We start from the raw sequence: 8,428 nt of genomic DNA on the forward strand, positions 1-8,428 counted from the left end.
CTCTATGCAGTCCAGTCACTTTGTCGGAAGTTCACGAAGCGGCTCGAAGTATGAAAACTGGCTCTACCCCAGGAGAAGATGGTCTATCAATAGAGTTTTATATGCATTTTTGGGACCATCTAGGGCCTCTTTTGGTACGATTGATCAACCATTTCCTTATAACTGGACAGCTGCCCAAGTCCTTTAAAAGAGGAGTAGTGGTTTTAATTCCAAAGAAGAACATGTCCTGTCGTAATGCCCCAGAAATGTGGAGACCGATAACCCTCCTCAATTCAGATTATAAAATCGTAGCGAGTGTGTTGGCCAGACGTCTTCGAGTAGCTCTGCCTTATGTAGTGTCTCCATGGCAAACCAGTTCAGTTTTGGGAAGAAGTATTTATTCGTCTCTTTTGTTGGTGCGCGACATACTAGAGTATGCAAACTCGCGTTCGTTATCCGGGTGTATAGTTTCGTTCGATCAAGAAAAAGCTTTTGATCGTATAGAACATTCTTACTTGTTTACAGTGTTGAGATGTTTTGGCTTTCCGGACGAGTTTGTCAATATACTAAAGTCATTGTATTTTGACCTTTGTAGTACGCTAGTTGTTAATGGACAGCTTCGTTCCCCTTTCGCTGTGTCACGAGGAGTACGACAGGGCTGTCCATTATCTCCCATGCTTTTTGTATTGTGTATTGACCCCCTGTTGCACAAATTACAGAACAATGTTAACATCCGCGGTTTTCCTGTGCCAGGTACAAAATCGTTAGTAGTTTCAGCATACGCAGACGACATTTTGCTTTTTGTACAAAGTGACGATTGTATTCGACATGCTTTAAAGACGTATGCTTTATACTCCCGGTTTTCGGGAGCACGTCTAAACGCAGCTAAATGTAAAGCGTTATCAGTTGGCGGATTTGCCGACATCTTATCTAACGGCATTCAGTATGAACCCGTTTTGTCAATTTTGGGGGTCGTTTTTGATGCAACGGGCGTGGCAGTTTCTAACTGGGTCGATATCGTATCACACATACAACGAAAACTTGCAGTGATGAATCGTTTTCAGTTTTCGTTCCAAGAACGAGCCTATATGATAAAATCTGTTCTATGTGCAAAACTCTGGCACATCGCGAGAATTGCTTTTCCCCCGACGAGTATATGTACAAAAGTGAACAGTCTGTGCTTTTCCTTTTTCTGGGGAGGACGAACAGAATTAGTGAACAGAGAAACGCTACGTCGTTCCCGAGAGGAAGGGGGGTGGAGTCTGCCTTGTGTTACGACCTTCTGCAGACTCTTGGCGCTTCGAAGTGTTTTGACGATTTTAGAAGATGTAGATAGTCCATCGCGACCACTTATTTTGTATTTTCTTAGTACTAAAAGAAGAGTTTTAGTGCCACGGGGTCTTGGCAATCTCTGTCCCACAGCAGAATTCCCGTTACCTTTTTACGCAAGGGTTGTTGAAATTTTTCACAAAGTAGAAACGGAAGCGCCGTCAATCAACGTTCGAAACACCGCAGTCTCGAGGATATGCGAGCTCCTTTGTACTCCCACAACGAGTAGGCCTAATAACTTACTCACCTTGAACCAGTCATGGATAGATTTAACCGCCAACGACTTACCCTACGATGTTAGGGATTTTCAGTGGTCAGCAGGTTGGGGAGTTTTACCTACTAGAAATCGTCTTTTTCGTTGGGGAGTGACACGTACAGATGTTTGCCCAAACTGTGGTCTCTCGGAATCGATTGAACATGTTCTCAACACTTGCGTAGTAGCTAGAACTTTTTGGACACTAGTATGTCACCAGTTCAGTGAACGTTATCGACCAGGCAGTCAAATCCGAAGTCGTTTTTTGAGGTTGGTAGTAGCAATAGGGCGCCACGTATTATGGAAGAATAGATGTCAAGCTGCGAGACAGGGGAGACGATTGCGTTTTAGGCACCCTATGTTACATCGACTCAGAACCAGGATAACCAAACACCTAGAAATGGAGCTGGTGATATTGGGAGAGAGAGAATTTTTGCAAAAATGGTCCACAAGGTTTGTAAGGATAGTGAAGGACACGGTCGTGCTGGGTCGTCGTTAGGCTGTGGGAAGGCAGCAGCTGAAGTGATTGACACGTTTTTCTGTAGTGAGTGTGTCACGTAGTTATTTTTTGAACGCTTCCGTAGAGGAAGTTAGTCATTCTTCTTTTTAATCATGTTGGATAGTCGCATTCAGAAAAATGTTATGTAGTTACATATGTATGTGTAAATATGCACTTTGAATAAGGAATGTACGCAAAGGTCAAATAAATTTTCTGTACAGTATCTGTTCTTATCAGCTTAATATCTGATACGAGCCCTATTTGGACTCACGATATTAATCTTATTTTTGGCCCGAGACAGTGTGTCTGAAGCTCGCCTCGGCACTGTCAAGGGTTGCCCTGGTATTGCACTACCTCCAGGTGTGGCCCACCCGTCTCAAAACAAAAAACAGAAATTCCGAAACAGCATCAATAAGCATCAGCCATGATGACCAGAGACAGGCAAAAGAGGGAAGCGTAGAAACAACACCAAGCAAAGCAGGGAACCTACAGCAGACACAGAACACACTGGAGACAACCACTGGGAAATGTCCTGTCTGGCCACTAGGGTACACATTCATTCATTCATTCATTCATTCATTCATTCATTCATTCTATCTATCTATCTATCTATCTATCTATCTATCTATCTATCTATCTATCTATCTATCTATCTATCTTTCTTTCTTTCTTTCTTTCTTTCTTTCTTTCTTTCTTTCTTTCTTTCTTTCTTTCTTTCTTTCTTTCTTTCTTTCTTTCTTTCTTTCTTTCTTTCTTTCTTTCTTTCTTTCTTTCTTTCTTTCTTTCTTTCTTTCTTTCTTTCTTTCTTCCTTCCTTCCTTCCTTCCTTCCTTCCTTCCTTCCTTCCTTCCTTCCTTCCTTCCTTCCTTCCTTCCTTCCTTCCTTCCTTCCTTCCTTCCTTCCTTCCTTCCTTCTTTCTTTCTTTCTTTCTCTCTTTCTTTCTTTCTTTCTCTCTCTCTTGCAATTTCCAATCAATCATTTTTATCTCACGGGCCGTGATGCATTAGCACTAACACCCTAGTGTTCCGTACCCATATACCACGATGCCCAAACCGGCGACGTGCCACGCGCGGACGTAGAAGGCGAGACTGCGACAGAAGCGAAACGGGGGAGACGTGCAGTGTATATCTCTTCTCGGTCTTTTGGCGGATACAAGGGAGAAAGAAACACGAGTTCCGTCCGCTAACATGCGCATTTCATGCAGTCCGACTATCATTCTAGTGCTTCTTACACGCACCACATCATGTTGAATTTGGCGACGTGACACCCGAGGAGTCAGGTGCCGCGACCGTGACCAGAGCGTAAGATGGACGTGTAATATTTATCGCTTCTCGGCCTTTTGGCTAAGAGTGTGTGAAGGTTTTTCTACGGAGTACTGCTTCCTTTCGTCTACAACTAGGCCCCGGAGTCTCTTTAGCTGGGATCTCGGGGCCATTGTGGTCCTACCTGCCCGGAGCAATGGCTGGTAGAGCGGTTCCGCCTCCAAAGGAGTACGCTTTCAATGTAAGTGTTGCTGCAGGCACTTCCATCGATGAAATCATCGACGCTACTGCAGATCAAGTAGGCTTAAATCAAGTCTACAGTGTACAACACTTGGGACGCACGTTTTTCCAAGTGGTAGTCAACAGTATTGTCGCAATGAACAAGATCACAGAAGCAAATTGTATTCGTATCGGAAACACAAAAGTTGATGTCGAATTAGAAAGTTCGCGCCTCGTGTACGTGACCTGCCGTTATTTACCAACGTACGTGCCGTCAGATTACCTTGAAAAGGCACTCACGCCGTTTGGGAAGATCATCGAGATAAATGCAGTAATGTACAAAGATCGCCCTACTGTACGAACCGGAGACAGGATTATCAAGATGGAAATGTCGGTAAAAAACCCGGTTCCAAATTTCTTAAGAGTCAACGGCCACAGGGTAACGTTCAACTACAGAGGAATGAAGATGGTTTGCAGGCGGTGTAAACGTGAAGGCCACTTCAAGGATGCTTGTGACGTGGACTATTGTTCGCGGTGCCTCTGTTTTGGACATCCAGCTGCAACATGCCAAGCCAGATGTCTTCGATGCGAAGGAGCACATGCCACGGCGGATTGCACAACGAAACGCCAATACGCAGAAGTTGTCTTACAAAGGGATGACGATTTTCCTCCATTACGTGGAGCTGCTGGAAATGCGGAAGCGCCATCACAAAAACAACCTGACGCACCTATGGAAACGAATCGCACAGAACCTACAGTAGACGCGCCACATGAGTACGCAGAAACAACTGGAGGGAACCTAGATATGGACTCATGTTCCACGACGTCGAGTACAAGTACAACAACTCCTATGTCTGAAACCAGGACATTGATCCCCGCAATACTACAGTCTCCGGAAATGACCGCAACGGATAGTGAAGTGGAAGATTCCAGCGTAAAAGAACCGCTGCCACTTCAAGACAACCTTCCACCATCGTTGAGTGCAATTCATCCCCTTCCACAACGGCTGGCATCATCGGCTAGCCTTTCCTACGAACGCCGCGAGGCTGGACATAAGTTCCCGCCACAATCTACACAACAGCCAAAGGTACCAGAGGACGACGAAAGCATTACCTCGGGCGCAAGTACAGAACCGAAACGGGGTTTGTCTTCAAGCAGCGACCAAGGTCAAAGCCCGAAAGTAGCGTCCAAAAAGAAAAAAAAGATGAGTACGGGTGATATAGGGAAGTGGAATGTTTCAGATAGTGATTCTAACTCTTCGTAATGGGAACTTTTCTTTTCCTATTCGTGCGGTTGAGTCTTCTCACCCTAAATGTACAAGGTTTTCGTAGTCCCGATAAACAAAGGGAAGTGATGCAGCTCGCACAGTCCAGTAAATGCGATATACTTGTAATCCAGGAAACGAATTTCTATTGTTTACGAGACGTGTTGAGTTTCAAAACACGCTTCTCGGTTGATTGTTACTTTTCTTTTGCATCCAGTCGCTCTTTGGGTGTAGGTGTGATTATCTTTCGTCGTTCACTGATAAGTGAATGCACTTTTTGCCATGACGAGATAGGGAGAGTAGCTTGTCTGGATATCCTTTTGGGGGGGTTCAAAGTGGCGTATAATTAATGTGTATGGCCCCACTCGCCCAAGTATGGCAAGGAATTTTTACCGAAGCTTGGAAGTTTTTCTATTGGAAGCACAGCCCTTCATCTTAGCTGGCGACTTTAACTGTGTCCTGGATTCACACAGGGATGTTCGAGGGCCTGGGCTCGGAAGGGCAGAATGGAGGGGAAAAGAGCTGAAACGCATTATTGAACAATATGACCTTGCTGATGCTTGGGTGGAAATGTACGGGAACACTTTTACACATACTTGGTCTCGAGGTCATTCTTACAGCCGAATTGACCGATTGTATTTCCCAAAAGATATTGTACAGTGTATTAGTTGCCAGATGTTACCGCTTCCCCAGAGTGCTGGGTATATTACAGACCATGTGCCTATTCTTGTAGAATTGGAGTTGCCGGCTCGGGTTTCTAGTAATCGTTTCTTGTGGCGACTAGACGCGAACATTCTGCGTGATCGAGATACGTCAGAAACAGTAAAAAGAGAGATAACAGAGTTGACAGCGGGCTACAATCATTCTCCAGATCTTTGGGATAGCCAGAAAGCAGAATGGCGGAAATGTTTGATAACGGCTGGCAGAGAGTTAAAACTAAAACGTATAGCGCTTTTGAATAATTTATGGCGTAAAATGCAGATAGTTAAGAGAGGTGGAGCGGCAACTCTAATTATGCAGGAATACTTAGAAATGTTGCGTGAAAGATATTATAGGACGTTTCGCCTGTCGTCGAGAACAGCATCTGTACTTTTAACCCGTAATCATCCAGTCTCGAATCCCGAGATACTACGTTATGTTCGAATAGAGGACGTCAGTCCAACGATGTCTAGTCGTGTAGAAAAAGTCGCTTTGTCTGATGGAACGGTTTCAGATAACGCTTCAGATATTCGATTTGTGTTCGAGAAGTATTTTAGTAAGCTATTTCAGTCCGAACAATCTCACACGGGATTTGAATTTGATAGAGAAATGATGAATTTCCTATCAGACCTGCCGCAGCTACCCGAGTCGTTGCATGAAGCTCTATGCAGTCCAGTCACTTTGTCGGAAGTTCACGAAGCGGCTCGAAGTATGAAAACTGGCTCTACCCCAGGAGAAGATGGTCTATCAATAGAGTTTTATATGCATTTTTGGGACCATCTAGGGCCTCTTTTGGTACGATTGATCAACCATTTCCTTATAACTGGACAGCTGCCCAAGTCCTTTAAAAGAGGAGTAGTGGTTTTAATTCCAAAGAAGAACATGCCCTGTCGTAATGCCCCAGAAATGTGGAGACCGATAACCCTCCTCAATTCAGATTATAAAATCGTAGCGAGTGTGTTGGCCAGACGTCTTCGAGTAGCTCTGCCTTATGTAGTGTCTCCATGGCAAACCAGTTCAGTTTTGGGAAGAAGTATTTATTCGTCTCTTTTGTTGGTGCGCGACATACTAGAGTATGCAAACTCGCGTTCGTTATCCGGGTGTATAGTTTCGTTCGATCAAGAAAAAGCTTTTGATCGTATAGAACATTCTTACTTGTTTACAGTGTTGAGATGTTTTGGCTTTCCGGACGAGTTTGTCAATATACTAAAGTCATTGTATTTTGACCTTTGTAGTACGCTAGTTGTTAATGGACAGCTTCGTTCCCCTTTCGCTGTGTCACGAGGAGTACGACAGGGCTGTCCATTATCTCCCATGCTTTTTGTATTGTGTATTGACCCCCTGTTGCACAAATTACAGAACAATGTTAACATCCGCGGTTTTCCTGTGCCAGGTACAAAATCGTTAGTAGTTTCAGCATACGCAGACGACATTTTGCTTTTTGTACAAAGTGACGATTGTATTCGACATGCTTTAAAGACGTATGCTTTATACTCCCGGTTTTCGGGAGCACGTCTAAACGCAGCTAAATGTAAAGCGTTATCAGTTGGCGGATTTGCCGACATCTTATCTAACGGCATTCAGTATGAACCCGTTTTGTCAATTTTGGGGGTCGTTTTTGATGCAACGGGCGTGGCAGTTTCTAACTGGGTCGATATCGTATCACACATACAACGAAAACTTGCAGTGATGAATCGTTTTCAGTTTTCGTTCCAAGAACGAGCCTATATGATAAAATCTGTTCTATGTGCAAAACTCTGGCACATCGCGAGAATTGCTTTTCCCCCGACGAGTATATGTACAAAAGTGAACAGTCTGTGCTTTTCCTTTTTCTGGGGAGGACGAACAGAATTAGTGAACAGAGAAACGCTACGTCGTTCCCGAGAGGAAGGGGGGTGGAGTCTGCCTTGTGTTACGACCTTCTGCAGACTCTTGGCGCTTCGAAGTGTTTTGACGATTTTAGAAGATGTAGATAGTCCATCGCGACCACTTATTTTGTATTTTCTTAGTACTAAAAGAAGAGTTTTAGTGCCACGGGGTCTTGGCAATCTCTGTCCCACAGCAGAATTCCCGTTACCTTTTTACGCAAGGGTTGTTGAAATTTTTCACAAAGTAGAAACGGAAGCGCCGTCAATCAACGTTCGAAACACCGCAGTCTCGAGGATATGCGAGCTCCTTTGTACTCCCACAACGAGTAGGCCTAATAACTTACTCACCTTGAACCAGTCATGGATAGATTTAACCGCCAACGACTTACCCTACGATGTTAGGGATTTTCAGTGGTCAGCAGGTTGGGGAGTTTTACCTACTAGAAATCGTCTTTTTCGTTGGGGAGTGACACGTACAGATGTTTGCCCAAACTGTGGTCTCTCGGAATCGATTGAACATGTTCTCAACACTTGCGTAGTAGCTAGAACTTTTTGGACACTAGTATGTCACCAGTTCAGTGAACGTTATCGACCAGGCAGTCAAATCCGAAGTCGTTTTTTGAGGTTGGTAGTAGCAATAGGGCGCCACGTATTATGGAAGAATAGATGTCAAGCTGCGAGACAGGGGAGACGATTGCGTTTTAGGCACCCTATGTTACATCGACTCAGAACCAGGATAACCAAACACCTAGAAATGGAGCTGGTGATATTGGGAGAGAGAGAATTTTTGCAAAAATGGTCCACAAGGTTTGTAAGGATAGTGAAGGACACGGTCGTGCTGGGTCGTCGTTAGGCTGTGGGAAGGCAGCAGCTGAAGTGATTGACACGTTTTTCTGTAGTGAGTGTGTCACGTAGTTATTTTTTGAACGCTTCCGTAGAGGAAGTTAGTCATTCTTCTTTTTAATCATGTTGGATAGTCGCATTCAGAAAAATGTTATGTAGTTACATATGTATGTGTAAATATGCACTTTGAATAAGGAATGTACGCAAAGGTCAA

At 44.2% G+C, this 8,428-nt stretch overlaps 1 pseudogene; it reads left to right on the forward strand.

Annotated features, from left to right (window-relative positions):
• Positions 1-2,264: 2,264 nt before the first annotated feature.
• LOC135372956 (U2 spliceosomal RNA) lies at positions 2,265-2,436 on the forward strand (annotated as a pseudogene).
• The last annotated feature ends 5,992 nt before the right edge of the window (positions 2,437-8,428 follow it).

Source organism: Ornithodoros turicata, unplaced genomic scaffold (genome assembly GCF_037126465.1).
Source record: "Ornithodoros turicata isolate Travis unplaced genomic scaffold, ASM3712646v1 Chromosome17, whole genome shotgun sequence".
NCBI lineage: Eukaryota > Metazoa > Arthropoda > Arachnida > Ixodida > Argasidae > Ornithodoros > Ornithodoros turicata.